We start from the raw sequence: 13,772 nt of genomic DNA, 5'->3' as shown, positions 1-13,772 counted from the left end.
TTTCGCTCTTCCTTCCCAGTAGAGGGACACATGTACACTTACAGTATGTGCATTTATAGACCCTTCGACTGCACAAACAAACAGGTCCTTTCCTACGGCATTTCTGGTGGCACAGAAAACAACATCGAGTTCATAGAAACTTGGAGGGAAAAAAAAAAGAGTCGACATTTTGTCGAGCATTGCACAAAAGTCCAACTCATTTTCATTTCAAAGTAGCTGTGTTGGTCTTGAACGATTCAACCGGAAACCCCTCCAGGAACAGATTGAAAGGTCTATAAGCTGGCACATGGTGCCCGTAGAGCACAGGGGCCTCTGCCACGAGCACAATACATCACAACCTCAAGGCCCCCAATCTCCCCAACCAGCAACTCCCTTATCAGGGCCTGTAAAGCTGGATGTCACTATCGGGCTTTAGTCCAGATGTGGGAACCAGACGTGTATTGCAACATCTATCAGGGAGGCAATGCTGTGGGCAGGCTTAAAAAAAAAAGAAAAAAAAAGAAAAAAAAAACCGCACAGTACTTTGTTTACTGCTGATTGAGGTGCAGTCCAACACTAACATTTAGACACGTTGTCCTCAGACACATGCTGTTGTCATAAATCGCTGACGTCATTGTCTGTCCCCGTGAGACCGCCACAGTCTGTACAGCAACCACCATGATCTGTCTGTCTACCCCGCCCCCCCCAACCCCTTGTTTGTTTTCAATCTGGGAGAGTGAAGCAACTTGGAGCGCGTCCCAAAGATAAATATTTGGGATGTTTGCCCTACAGCGCACAGGCGAAAAACTTTTCCAAGAGCTAAAATATTTCAGCCTTGAACTACTCCCTCTAAGAGTTGGTCTTCATTAAGACCACTTCCTCCCTTGAGGTCAAAATAAATCGTTAATCAAAGCAAGCGAGATCCCCCCCACACATACACATTTATGGATGATAATGTGTCATCAGTAAATATGAGGCAAAACGGTCTTGGACACAATATGTTGGGTGTGTAGCCTATGCATGTACTGTATGTGTTGTGTGTGCATGTGTGTGTGTGTGTGTGGGGGGGGGGGGCATGTGTTAAGAGGAGTCTTATGCTCCAAAAAGCTTGAGGAAGCGGCCAGATCTTTACCCTTTAAATCCCCTTCTAAACCTGAAAGCACACACACACACACACACACACACACACACACACACGCATGCACACACAATATTTACAAACAAACAACCAACCAACCAACCGCAAAGGGGAGCTTACTGGTTGTACAGCACCCAAATAAAAGGGGGCCTTGTCTCGGCAATGACAGCGATCCACTAGCCATTACTACCCTTAAGCAAGCTCTTTAGCTTCAAACTTCAGACAATAATGTGTCTGGACGCACTGGCTTGGATTCCTAAATGTTGCATTCTTGAACGAGTCTTATATTTCTTTTTTGCTGAGAGCCATCATCATCATCATCAGCCAATGTTTTTTTCAGGGTAGACTGAGCATCAAGGTCTTTTACAGCAACGTCCTGATGTTCCCAATCATACAACAGCAACAATTATTACAAAGAGCAACAAAACAACAATAGACCATGATGTGATACAAAAGTTAAATTAAAAAAGGTCAAAGCAAAAAGACTGTTCAACAGCCATATTGTCTATAAAACCCTTACATTTGTCTAATTTCAATACCTCGGATAAATTATTCCTGTGGTGAACTGTGTCAACTGTGTCAAGAATGTTTAGTGTGGAAGGGGCTGCTCTTGAAAGCACGGGTGTTTCACCAGATATTTGTAATCAATAACTTGCTCAATCTATGTCCAACTCAGGGTAAAAACCAAACAGGTACGGCTCCGAGTTCTGACTAAGTAAACCAGTTGAAAGTGCTGCCCCTACCAGCTGGTCACCTGACCTAAACACTTCCTCTCTCAGCCCCCCTCTAATCAGCTCACGCTCCTGCCTGCACTCGCGACCCCAGGACCACCCCGCGACCTTCACCGCGCTCCGCACGCACGTGTGCCTCTGCCTCTGCCCAGCCTGCTGCGGCTTCTATTATTACAGGAGCCCTCTCCCCCACCAACACCCCACCAACACCCCCCTGCGACTGACCCACCCCCCAAGCTCCCCAAGAGTCACAACAGCTGCCCGTCCTCGTGGCAACAGCTGTGCGCCGCCGGTCAGCAAAGAGTCGAAAGCCAGGCCGCCTGGCCGCCCCCACACACGAAATAAGCCCTCACGCGCGCCAACAACCCCCCACCCCCCCCCCTTCAGAATCATGTGACCCTGCCCAAAAAAGATCACAAACTGCTATTTTTATAGCGCCCAAAATGACCGAGTGAGGAAAAGAAAAGAAGAAGAATAGAAAGACGAGAAAGGGAGAGAGAGATGGAGGGAGGAAGGGAGGGAGGCAGGGGGAGGAAGGGAAGGGCGAGGCAGGCAGGGGCGATGTGCAGAATATTTATGCTCAGGGTGAGTTATTCTTCTGCTGCTCCACATTCTGACTGGAAGTCCGGGGGGAAATCAATCTGTCTGACACAGCTGATCCACCAAAGCTGCCCTGGTGACAGAGGAGGTAGTGGAGGAGGTGGAGGAGGAGGAGGAGGAGGAGGAGGAGGAGGAGGAGGAGGAGGAGGAGGAGGAGGAGGTAGAGGAGGAAACTGTGCTCTTTGTGCATTCCAGTCAGACTGGCACGTCTATTTATTGTCCGAACTACGCCTGGTAGCAGTTTGTGACAGGAATGTTCACAAACACACACACACACAGACACACACACACACAGCCCATATGTCTACTGTCAAATGTCAAGGTGTGTGCATACATCCCTTTAGGGCCAACCCAAAGCTTAATTGTGGAACTGCTGACAATTGCTGACAAGGACCACAACTCAACAAGGAACTCTACCCTATTGTACCTGTGGGTTGGCTCTCTGCCAGGTCCAGAAATGCTCCTCCCTCCCTAGTGGGATTTTTTCTTTCAGTAGGTCTTAGGAACGGTCAGCAGGAATCGCTCTATGGCTCTAAGGACACTTCGGAACTGTGAAATGGTTTCTTTACAAGAAAGACTAGAAGATTTGATTAGATGTCATTGACATGTTTTTTGTGTCAAGGCCCTTTAAATAATGTGTACATTACAGGTCCTAAGTACATAATACCCTTGTGACCGTTTGATAAGGCATCGCAAAGCTGCTTCCAGTCAAACCTCAACATGGCAAAACCGCAGTCTGATGGGAAACAGTAGGTTCATAAACAACAACCTTGGACTCCCGAGTGGAAGGGCAGCAGTAGGGGAGGGGTCAGTGTGGTCACCGTAACCGCACATGCCGGCCCTCACTTAGGTGTGTTTGTGAGATTTCAACTCTTAAAAACAAGGTGGGAGGAACAAGAAACTAACTTAAAAAAAAAAAAAAAAGTCAAGAATGTCTGGAGCAAATCAGAGCAAAACACATTCCAGGTACCCAAACCAGCATCGCACACCTCATAAATCCATCATGGAGACATGACTGGTCCTAAGCAGAGGATAAATAGGCTAAGTCAGATTTAGCCCGTGCCCGCTTCCGGTATCAGCAGCCCCCCACCCGCTTCAACATTCCTGGAATATACAGGACGTGGCAAGAATGGACAAGACGACAAATCTTGGACTTACAGTAAGCACAACCCTTCAATTCAGGGCTGGCTGCACAAATCAGCAGGCTGAAACACAGCACATGCTGCTCCTGGGTCAGTCAGTAAGTCCTCCCATGGACGTTACAGGCTTGACTGCAGAAACACAAGCTGTAACTGTTGCAAATCCTGCGGGTGTCCCTACTGTACGTGAGGAAGAATGGCTCCCCATCACAGAGATTCTGGACTGGAACGGAGCATAGGGGCAACTGTCTGTAACTTCCGTGTTCAAAATATCTTGAGCTTCAGGTCATAGAAAATATGGCCCTGTGGTAAACAAAAGGTTACTATGCATGTGAATGTAAGTGTGCCGTGTGCACGTGTTGGAACACTGAAAGTCTTACAATGGGTCTTTCCTGTTGGATGGCCGGAAAGGCCGGACATGTCAAGTTACCAACTGGCTATGCGGATGCATGGATTGTGTAGAAGGTGACGGGTTTATCACCTCTTCATTACGATCTGTACATGAACCACACAGAGTGGCCCCTGTAGCTTTAAGACTCACCAGGCTCTTTCAGAGAACTCCTGAAAACCCAGCCAAAACTCAGTGTGTGCGCATGCACACACACACACACACACACACACACCAAAAAAATAAAACAACATAAATATTTGCACACCGCCCCTGCCCTGACAGGACCTCTTGCACTCTCTCTCTCTCTTCGTCTCTCTCTCTCTCTCTCTCTCTCTCTCTCTGTGTCTCCTTCCCTCCCTTCCTCCGTAACTTAGTACTAGAGTGCAATGTAAGCAGAATTCCGGAGGAAGGGTCCCTGAGCGTATCTCCCCTCTGAGTGGCTGTGTTGGGGGAGAACAATGGGAGTGAAGAGGCTCTTTCCTGTGCCAAGTTCCTCCTGGCTCCGCTCGCTGTCCCCCAGCACTGACCACCATGAGGATTGAGTAAATAACAACATCAAAGGCAAATGAACTCCCCTTGGTGGGAAACCTGGGGCCCCTGCTCACCAGCGAAAACACTCCAAGAGAGAGACAGACAGACCGACCGACAGACAGACAGACAGACAGACAGATAGACAGATAGACAGAGAGACAGACAGATAGACAGATAGACAGAGACACACAGATAGATAGAAAAGAGAAGGAGGACTAGGGGGCAGGGAGATGGAGAGTGTGTGTTTGAGAAGGGCTGAGAGATGGATGGAAAACCAATAGAGAGCATTGTGTGTGTTGTCTGCCTGTTTGTCTGTAAGAGGGACAGAGGTATTTGCAGGGATTTAAGCCCCAAACAAAAAACCTGTGACAGGATCACTCACACAATCTCCTTCTATCTCCACTGTGTGTGTGTGTTTGTGTGAGCGTGTGTGTGTGTGCGCGTGTAAGGTGGAGGAGAGAGTGTGGGGCGGGGGGTCTCCAAAGGTCTTATTACAGTGCAGCCTTTTCAGCAGAGCCAAGTCGCTTGCCACAGGCAAGCCAGAGGAGCGGAGCGGAGCGCATGGGGTCTGTCTGCCTGCAGATGAAGAGCCACGGTGTGACAGCCAGCTGACATGATAATGGACACTTCCTAATGCTTTAATCCAGGATCACAGTGCTTGTCCGTTCATGCGAGAGTGAGAGGCCAGGCAAGGAGCGGCGGCGGCAAGCAGCATGCCGCCGCGATGAGAGACAGATAGAGGAGTCACACCCTCGGCCCTTCTCCTCGCACTCGCCTGCCGAGCCGTAAAGAGGCGCAGCGGCTAGCGCCAAAGGCTAATCTCGCCATCGCTGACAGATATACAAGGGCCAATCAGATTCAGAGACATGACTATATTCATGTGTGGGACTGGGAGGAAGAGAAGCAGTGTGATACAGCAATTTCTTTGAGGTCTCTCTTCTTTTCAATCAATTAAATGTATCAAATTAAATTAAACTAAATTAAATTGATCAAGAATCAATTTACAGCATTACCACAGTAGGATTTGTGTTCATAACCGCATGGTGTTGACAAGATGAATATGCCAACCAAATGATAGAGACAGTGCTCATTTAACTTCCAAAAGATGATAGTCCTTGGTACTGTGGTGTAAGAATGATAATGCAACAGTGAATTCCAATTATATACTCTTAATATGTGAAAATATGAAAAGCAGGAGATGCTTGAGATAAGAAATTCTGATTCTCAGTTTTGATCAAAGCACATACAATTCAGCCAATTGTAGTGCCAAGCAATCCAACCAATACAATAAAGACATTCTAATGGCAAATTGTAATTACAGTCACGCAATTAAAATTTAAAATAAAAAACAGTTAAAATTCCTTATGGAATTACCCTACCCTACCCTACCCTATGGGTAGCACATTTGCCACAGTAGCCAGTAATATGGCAGTAGGATAGTGCCAGGCAAGGAGGAAATATCCTGTTTCAGACAAAAAAACCCATGTGCGCATTGCCTTGATTCAAGATATTTCATCTCCTTTTTCGCAGAGCAGGCCTTGGCCATCATCCGTTTCTTTTTTTTCCCTTTCGGGGACAGGGTTGCCATGGCACCCAGGTGCCACGGAGAGACAGACAGGTGCTGAGAGCTGTGTGTGCTGTTCGCCCAAGCTTGTGTCTACGCTGCAGCCACTGTCTCGCTTTACACAGCAAACACACAATCCATCATCTGAAGCCCCTCATCAAACAGCCACAGACAACTCCGTACACAGAGAGAGAGAGAGAGAGAGAGAGAGAGAGAGAGAGAGAGAGAGACCGCATCACAGAGTTGCCTATCCATGGCAATAGACAAATGGCTTTATGCAAACACAACCCATAAATTGCCCGGAGAAGCGCATGGTTATGATGGCGGAAATAAGGACAAGCCGGATCTCACGCTCTCCCATCCGAGTGTGCCGACGTCACAACTACAAGTGTGCCTGGACGCCACGGCAACAAGGAAATCAGAGCGGACAGGGGAAAACACTTTTCCATACACAATGGTGCATTGATGTAATAAGGCTGAAATAATTAGTGGGTCGAAATTAGCTGCTAGGCCTGAATGTTCCAAAGCTCAAAATGAAGGCACAAAGCAACTTGGAAGTCAGACAATCAAAGAGAGAGACAAATCAGTGGAGCGAAATTTTGTCTTTGTCTATGCGTGTGTGCATGAGCCTGATTTGAGACAGAGCACGGTCCTACGAAAAAAAATAAACCCTCTTAAAGGAGAATTGTGGTCATTTTTCACGTAGATCTCCGTTTCTCGGGGTTACCGAGTACTGTTAGTATGATTAAAAACAAAAACAATCGACTTGCTGAGGCCAACAGCTAGAGCTGCCAGGAGGCTACAGAGCTACACTCTGGTGGCGTGTTCATTCTTTTCTTTTAATCAGTGAACCTTAAACACACATAACGACCATCTACTTGAAATAATTATAATGCTCTGTTCTTACCTACCCTTTTATGGTTAACACCATCTAATCTGACCAGACACTATCAGATGTTCAAGGTTTGAAGATAAATACAGGCAGTAAGACCTCCAATGATAGGTGGGGCAACACCACCCTGTTACCCTCTACCTACCCCATCATGTGTGGTCTAAGAGGTGTTTCGGTCATAGTCTTACACAAGCCTCCACAGTAAAATGTCTGCCGTACAACTATTAACAAGCCTCTTACACGTACTTCATTGGGTTTCTCAATGCAATGGCCTCCAGGTTCCTCGGGTAAGCCTGTAAAGTCCTCTGAATGCTCTGGCATGCATGCTCTGGCCCAGCATTAGCCTCCTCTTTACAACGTTCACCCCAACAGAGCTGTCATGCCATCCGCTGTTGTGAATTCATTGCGCGGGGCCCCCCTACACAAATCCTCAAGCAGATTTACTGACTGGCCACTCCTCGTATATTAGGGTCAGACTCTTTCTTCGTTATCACGAGCAAAGAGATTTAGGAAGTCAGGGAAGTCAGCCTAAAAGCATGAGGTGCAAGTACCTCCAGCTGCTTCCTGACGGTAGAAATATCTTCATGACTTTCATGACTTTCTTTACGGGGGGGGAGGAGGAGACTGCTTTGAAAGGGGTAGGATGGGGAGGAGGGGGGGGGTCTCAATAACATGGGCCAGTGACACACTCAACCCCAATGAGGGTGAAAGACTCCAGGAAGACTGCGAGGGTGGACGAAATCCACCACTTCCCGTCAGCACGCTAGCCGGGTAAGAGTGGGTTCAGCTGCCCAGATGTTTACTGTGCTCAGATCAGTTTTTACCAGAGTCAGGTAACCACAGCGGGAGGACTTCAAACACAGGGGGAGGCTGCCGCATTCACAACATTCCATCCCCAACCACATTAAGTGAGCCTGGGCCTTTTAAAAGCCCATTCTTGCTTTTATTTTTCTTTCCTCTGTGGAGCGGCGGGGTCAGGGGGCAACGTCCTTTATGGCCCTGAAGTAGGGAAACAAATGGTCACACATCTGGCTTCAGCCCGTCCCTCTCACCAACCCACTCCCGCTTAAAAAAAAAAAGAAAAACACACACACACACACACACACACACACACACTGTGACCCAGGCATGTATGTGAAGAGAAAGTGGGACACAAACATGCAGTTCAAAGGTCATTTACCTCAGCATGTGGTCCGTGCAGTCAGCTCCAGTCAGCAGTACTCACGACTGTGAATGACTTCCAATGCTGACCTATATACAGCACCGCCCCCCCCTCCCCTCGCACACACGCACACACACACACACACACACACACACACATATACATAAGCACAGAAAATACATCCCCTCGTACAGAAGAGGAACATCTGTAGAGGGGAACCCGTGCCACTGAGTCAGCGTGGTCTGGTCTTGGGGAGAAAAACGAGCCGCCTTCGCGGCCGTTATCAGCGGCTCGTCTGTCAGTGTCAGTGTCAGCCCCCCTGATCTTAATGAACATCTAAACACACACTGATGGATGGCTTCAGACAAGAGGTGGCTTAAGCCAGGAGCAGGCAGAGGAACACAGCAAAAGAATGAAAGGGAGAGGATGTGAGGGGCAGAGAGAGAGAGAGAGAGCGAGAGAAAGGAAGAGAGAGAAATGGAGGGAGAGGGAGAGAGAAAGGGAGAGAGAGAGATGTAGAGAGAGCGAGAGAGAGAGAAAGAGTGGAGGAGCCCAACGAGAGGAGGGAAATAGGTTTGAGTGCCAACATCTGCTTCCAATAAAATTGCACACGTTGTACCCAGAGGGAGGAAAAAAAGTGTCTTATACACACAGTCTGACTCGCCTCGAAACATTTCAAGATGAAAAATTCACTCTGAAACATCGTAAAAAGGGAGTCGAGAGGGCGGAGCAGCCATACTTTCTTTAGCTACAGGTATTAGGGTAGGAATGCGTCCACCTTGTCTGGAACAGGCGTGTATGTCTGGCAGGATTTGTGGGGCACATAAATGCCAGAAAGAGAGGTAGAAAGAGAGAGAGAGAGAGAGAGAGAGAGAGAGAGAGAGAGAGAGAGAGAGAGAGAGAACCCCCCCCCCCTTCCATCAGTCCTTGTAATGTTCAGCTTTATGACCGGAGAGCATTGGAGTGTCAACTTGGTTGGGAAGATGAAAGTGTCCCCTCAGTCTTATCTGGTCCTTTCAGAGCGGAGGGGAAGACGCATAAGTTTGCAGTGGCATTTCCTCATTTAAAAATGCCAGGGACAGAGGGAGGGGGGGGCACTGGAGAGGAGGAAAAAGAGGGGGGAGGATGCAGTCAACTGTGTTGCCAGCAACTCGCAGAGCTGAGGTTTTTCTCCCTTTCTTTCTTTCTTTCTTTCTTTCTATCTCAGTCTCACTCCCTCTTCTTCTGCCTTTCTTTTTTTCCCTTTCATTCCTTCTGACTTTCTCCCACGTACAGATGTACAAATGCAGACTCGCGCACGCAGCAGTCATTTTGCTTTTCATTCTACAGACCAGGCGGCCATCACGGTCGCCATGGTCTCTCCTGCGGTGCTCGGCATTCCCCCGGACTGAGCTCATACCTGCGGCACGTCTGGAGAAAGGGACCAGCGAAAGCGCACATCCGCTTTCGACAGCCTCTGCCCAGCACCGCCCTTCCCCTCTTCACCACCATCCACAAATGTCACCTATTGTGCTTGCCGAGAGATCCCCATTTAAGCCCCCTTGTCCAAACTAAGTGCACATCAGACAGCATTGGGGTGGGAGACTAGAAGCACCTACCCACAGCACCACCAGGGCTTCTATAAAAGATGGAGGTATTCCTGTTCAGTTACATCGCTTCACTTAACTTTTTCTCTATTCGTGCTGTAAAACATCTGAGGGTTTCTCCACTTCAAACTAGAAAGCCGGAGGGTTGAATAAGGAGGCTCTTTGGTCTTCTTCAGAGAAAGACAGCCCTGTCTGGTCCTATGTGGTCTTTCAGTGTCAAATGGAAGAACTGATATGTATGGAAAAGTGGTGGGTGTGAGTGCAGGTAGTTAAATGAGTACAAAACATTTGTGAATGTAGGTCAAAGCGAGCCTTGCCTTACAGTAGGCCTATAGAGGACTTCTAAGCCAAGTCGGTCAAGCAGTGGTCTCATTCTTAAAACATGTGAATGAATATTGTAGATGCTCAATATTGCAACATAATAAATGCGCATTGCAAAAATAATACATGTGCAGCTCAGACAGTTTCTGACATAGACCTACCCAATCACTGAGGCCTCATTCAGAAGCAGTAGACTACAGTACACTGGTTTTGGCAGAAGACCATCCGCTAACATCAATCATCTTTGCTAATTCTGTCTGCACAGACATTAACCAGCGCAGCACAGTCGGTGTCAGTATTTTCCCTGAGTCAAAAAGTGAAATCTCAGACGTCATGCTGTTAGAATGAAAGGACATGCCAAAATGCGCATCCGAGATGCGCTGTGGTCACCTAGCTGAAGTTAGCATACTAAAAAAACGACACGACACATCAGACACACACAAAAAAATAGCACAACAGGTATGCTTCCTCACAACATCAACAATGTGGGATAAATACCTAATGAACACAATACTGACGATAGACAAATAATCGTTCAGTTCTCTTTGAAACCCACAGCTTGGCCATAACGCGTATCATTTGCAGTGTGGATGGGGAATTAATGAGCGAACAAGTGATAATGAAGGGTATGGAGGACGTCAACGTAAAAGCCTTGAATTGTAGGGTTCGTCGACTTAAAAGGGGAGACACTACATGGTGCGTTAATGGTGTATCATTACGTTGAATTCGTTTTCCCACACTGTAAGCATATTAGGCGACACAGAATTAACCTACCCGAAACATTGATTTACGAAAATATTGCAGTATCCCTGACACAGCAGGAAATTAGTAAATAGAATTTAATAAAAGTAAAGGAGAATAGATTGCGTACACTCACCGATATCAAGCTAGGCAGCTGAATGTAGACTTGGCATACTCCAAAATGCTCTCTCCAGTCCAGCAGAGCGGCTGACAATTTAGGGTAACCTACTGTCGACGCGTTTCCCTGTATTACGGATCAAGTCAAGAAACCGGCCTCAGATATGGTTCTAATAAGATGTTGGCGGCTAAGAACTGCCCAGGAATGCGCCGTGATGTTACTGCAGTCTAAATCTCGGTAACTCCCCCACAAACTGCTGTTATAGCTGAAAATTTAACCCCATGTGCACCAGACTGTAAAAGTCACTGGGAAAACCTACTAGGTTGTGTGCTCACGACTCCACCATCAGTCGGAGAAGGAACATTCCATGACGCAAAGGTACCGCCTCGGAGCAGGCTACAAACAATCAGCGTCAGACGAGACTTTGATACGGTGAAGTTGTCCTTACGAAAACATGACTAAACGCATCAGTTTGGAACAACCGAATGTTGGACACGCAGGAACAAATCTGTCAAAAAGAAATACTGTTGACTATGTCTTTGTATATTATTTCACTATCCGTATGGATATACCCATCTATCTAGGCTGCTTAAATTGTTTAAAGTGTTTACACCGTTAATTAGAATTTATATAAGTTATCAGGACTCATATCCTGGAAGTGGGTCTGTGTGACTGCTGAAAACACAAAAGTCGCTCAGGATTGAAATGTTCCATTTTGGGTTTGAATAAGTAGAACCGTGAATGCATTATTGCACAACTCTACCAGTGTGGCCTTTTTGTTGTTTGTTTGACTAGTTGTACATAGTCAAATTCCTGGAAGACACATACTCCACGTCCATTCACAGGAATGACTCATCAGCATTTGGGACTTCAAGGCAGATGGAGGGGTGGAAAAACGCCTTCCGTGCCACACATTCCCGTTTTGCGCTCTATCTCTTTAAAAACAGCATGGAATACAGCTTTAGACACAGATGCTACCAATTACTGAGGACATAGCTGAACGACCCTGTCCCTTTGTTTTAATTCCTGCATATGGTGGAGAAATGGAAATACATGCTGAATACCACAAATTCAAGACCGTTGAACAAACAAGTGGCTTGTTATTTGTGTGACTAGACAAGACATAGTTACCTGGGTCAAGGTCTCTTTTATGTAAAACAGCCAATCTTTATAAGGTCACTTTTTGCTCTCCCCCAAAACCATCTCTTGCCATTTGCCACAGCTCATGCTGTGGATGTCACATACCATTTACATGTAATAAAAACACTTGGAATTATATTTGATCAAAAGATTTACAGAAGATTATGCCTTAAAAGACAACCCAACATGGACATGGTTTGTTGTTTGTTGACCAGACTAAAGCATGTCCTACACCTTCCTGAATAAACACCTATTTTGGTGTCACTGTCCCCTCTTGTAGTTACTAGGTCAGGGACATGAGTATGTACACATCCATATGTTTATTTGTGTCTGGCAGTATTCCGGGAGCCTTGCACGTAGCACACCAGTTACAATATGGAAGAGATTATGGAGCCTGGGACTTCTCCCCATAATCATCATTTGTTATTTCAACACGCAGGATTCAGCCTAGCATATGTGTTCATGACTCATGACTGATTAAGAAGCATGTGAAAATGGTACTGGTTCTGAATATCTCTCTCTCTCTCTCTCTCTCTCTCTCTACACCTCCCTCTATAAATACCCATCTGTACAGTATGTGAGTGTACAGACATATACTGTACATACATACATCAGTTGGAATATTATACTTCATGATTCCTCATAAGCACTCACTTGACCCATATTCAGAGAGAGAGAGAGAGAGAGAGAGAGAGAGAGCAGGAAACAGAATGACAGAAACTTTGCAAATTTGTCAGTGACGACAAAAAAAAAAAAAAAAAAAAGTTCATTGGTATTTTTGCATACACTGCAAGGTGAAGAGGATACATGAGGTCTGCCGAGTCTCCAGGGAGATGGAACCATGATGGGGGAAACAACCTCTTCCTTCCTCGCTCCTCGACCCGTGTCCCTGTTCTCTGCTGACGCTGCCAGCTGAAGAGGATGAGCAGCCTCTCTCATGTGCAAATCACTGAGTCACTGCTGAAATATGTTTGCGTTTGCATGTGACCGGTCCGTGGAACTCAAGTAGCTGAAGATAAGGTTGCTTTCCCTTGGATTTCAGATGATGAGTATGCTACACATGCCAGTATATCCAAGAAATACGCACAAACACAAACACACCCACACACTTACTGTATGTAGCGAGCAAGAGACAGCTTAGTCAGCCAAAGAACTTTATTCGACTGCTCAAGCAAAAACATTTATCTGAAACATCCTGATTTGCTCTATTTGTAGGTTGAATTATACAAATTATACAATTATATTATAATTATATTATAATTATAGGAACCTTGTGTACAAGAGCAACATAGACAGAAAAAGAGAGAGGTATAGTGTCATCACAGAGATCCAAGATTTATGAAGTGTGCAGATTTATAAATCGAAACAAACTCATAAAGAATAATAAAAAAAAACAGACACAGGGCCCGTTGTCACTCAAATGAGCCTGAAATCAGCTTAACACCGCGGCTAATCAGGTGCTCAAGATAACTGGCTCTTATCGAAACAACATGCAGTGGAAGTGTGGCACTTCCATTCATTCGTCGGCCATTAGCTCATTAGGCAGGAGAGTCCCAGCGGCAGATGTCTGTTTGGAAGGCCGCTTGCTGAGGATTGCAAAAGGTCGTCTGGATAAGAGGTGTTCCAGGGAGGGAGGTGGCTCAGCAGCAGTGGATTAATGCTCTGAAAGCTCAGGCCATCCTTATCACTGGCCCAGATGACATTGGCTCTGAGACTTGGAACCGAGTTCCTATTTGCTC

At 46.4% G+C, this 13,772-nt stretch overlaps 1 protein-coding gene across 2 annotated transcripts in view; it reads right to left on the bottom strand.

Moving 5' to 3' along the window:
- si:ch211-204c21.1 (disabled homolog 2) overlaps positions 1-11,188 on the bottom strand; it is a 29,226-nt gene extending 18,038 nt beyond the window's left edge. Inside the window, exon 1 of one of the 2 annotated variants that reach the window (XM_062543313.1) lies at positions 10,912-11,188. The gene's annotated coding sequence lies outside the window, so the exon portion shown is untranslated. Of the gene's footprint in view, positions 1-10,195; positions 10,314-10,911 lie in introns of those variants that run through there. The other variant, XM_062543314.1, reaches the window with a different exon arrangement.
- Between the last annotated feature and the right edge of the window lie 2,584 nt (positions 11,189-13,772).

This window comes from Sardina pilchardus, chromosome 8, assembly GCF_963854185.1.
Source record: "Sardina pilchardus chromosome 8, fSarPil1.1, whole genome shotgun sequence".
Taxonomy (NCBI): Eukaryota; Metazoa; Chordata; class Actinopteri; order Clupeiformes; family Clupeidae; genus Sardina; species Sardina pilchardus.
The sequence above is the reverse complement of the archived record's forward strand: the minus strand, read 5'-3'. Positions and strand labels throughout refer to the sequence as shown.